This window comes from Nannospalax galili, unplaced genomic scaffold (assembly GCF_000622305.1).
Source record: "Nannospalax galili isolate Female #2095 unplaced genomic scaffold, S.galili_v1.0 scaffold663, whole genome shotgun sequence".
NCBI classification, from domain to species: Eukaryota; Metazoa; Chordata; class Mammalia; order Rodentia; family Spalacidae; genus Nannospalax; species Nannospalax galili.
In genome coordinates, this window is record NW_008351881.1 from 894,851 (window position 1) to 897,089 (window position 2,239).

Sequence of the window (2,239 nt, forward strand, 5' to 3'; positions counted from 1 at the left end):
CTCCCGGGTTCCGCGCTCCTCCCCGGCTCGGGCGCCTGGCTGGGGGGTCCGGCCGCGGCTCTACTCCTCCCTCCGCCTCTTCTTTTCCTCCTTCCTGCTGCTGCTTCTTTTAAAGCAGATTCTTTGGCCACAAATAGCAACTCGGCTGCCCCCCTCCGCGCCTCCCTCCCTCTGGTTCTTCTCTTCTTCCCCCCCAAAAGTGAAGCGCGCGCGGATGGGCAGAGGCCCCGGGGCGCGGGGGCTGGCGACGCCAAGCAGGCCGGGTGCGGGGAGTGCTGGCCAGGGGCGCGAAGCGGGCGCAGACCTGGGAATGCGCTGGTAACGGCGGCAGGCCAGGTGGCTTGCTGGGGAGATGGGGAAGCTCAAGAAAGTAATTTCCCCGGCTCGTGTCTTTGTTTCCTTGACGGGGTGATTTCTAAAATCCTCAGAATGGGCTGGAGATCCCAAGGAACCGCTGTGCCCGGCAGCCAGGGACGCTGTGCGCCTGTTGTCTGCGGGTGAGTGTGAGTGTGGGTGCGTCCCGGGAGAGCCACTCCGCCGCGCTGGATGGCGGACCCCTGAATCTGGACCACTGACCCACTGAAGGCCACGGGGCTGGATCCACGAGGGACAGGCCGAAGAGATTGGTGAAGGAGACGAGAGAGAGAGAGAGAGAGAGAGAGAGAGAGAGAGAGAGAGAGAGAAGAGAGAGAGAGAAGGGGAGGGGGCGGGGGGGGGGCGGGGTGACGTCACTCCCCAGCATCCATCCATCCACTCGGCCAGAAAAGACCCTCTCTCTCAGATCCACTCATCCCCCAAGCAGGCACACCCGGGCGCTTCCCGCGCTGCTTCCCGGAGCACCAGAGGAAGAAACGCTGGTCGCACCCTATTCAAAGCGGTGACAATAATTCAAGGGGCGCTCATTGATGAGACTAGGTTGTGTCCGCCCTGGTTCACCTTGGCAGCCTCCTTGCTGGACGTTTGTAGGATCGCTTTGGAAGCAGAAAGGAAGGCAGGGAAGTACTAAAACCCAGGTCTTGGAGTAAGAACTCTTACGTTACCTGCACTTTCTTCACTGCTCCGGGCTTTGCTCAGACACCACATAAAACCTCTGCAGAGGACAGGCACCGGTTGTTGTTGGCTGCAGGATGGCAAAGGTGCCCAGTGCGGGTTGCTAGCTAAGAGGCCTTTTACTGTTCTTCCATACTCACAGGCTCTCCCGCATGTGGGGGAAATCAACATCTAGAAGTCTCCATTGGCAACTGGGCTATCAAAATTCTTTAGGAACACCACCAGAAAGGTCAAGCGAAGTCTGTGGGGTCAACTACCAACACTGCTCATTCTGAGTTCGTCCGGTACACTCAAACACCACTTCCTCAGACTCCAGGAAAGAGCAAGGGTAACCCCACAGACTCACCTGGAAACAAGCTTAAGATCCAGCATCCAGCATCCCAACTCTCTCTGGCTGCCATTTGATCCTGAAAAGCACTGATAGGTGGTCAGTAATCCCACACTCCCTATGTGCTGTAGGAAGGCCAGCCCTTTGGGGTGAAGTCTGGTGAACTGTAGTTTTCTTTTCCAACAAGTTTGAGTAGAGAAGCATCCATGCCTCTCTTTTCCCTCCTCTTCCTTTTCCCCTTCTTTTTATGGCTATCCTTCTAGTGGAAATTGGGAAATCTAGTATTGTACAAGCTCAAAGCCAAGGATAACTTCCAGTCTTTGATGGCACAAGCTGGAAGCTTGAGTAGATCTGATGAACACCTGCTCCATGTTCCCTGAGGGTGAATCTAGAAACCCGAACTTCCTAATAAATCATTCTCTGCCAAGGTATAAATTCCAGACTGGATGTCTCTTGCCACTGCCTCCCTGTACGATTGACCTTGCTGTGAAGCCTGGGAGCACCGGCTAGAAAATATGCTCTTCCCCTACTGGTAGCAAATCAGATCAGCTAGAGAACTTAGTAGTGGCTATTGCCAAGGTGACCAACAACAGGTGGAAAAGGGGACCCAGGAATTTAGGAGACAGAACACTATACAAGTAAATAAGAAGTCCAACTTTTCTGACACCATGAGGTCCAGAATGTTCTAGTTCCTATCACATTCAAACATCTTAAAGAAAGAACTAGAGATCTGGGGTGGCAACTATCCTGAGCTTTTATTATGCAGAAGAAACTTAGAAATGTCAATGATGATGCTGTTGAGAAAGGCAGGATCCAGCCAACAAAGAAACCAGATTTTCTCTACACATTCCAGTAGAGGTG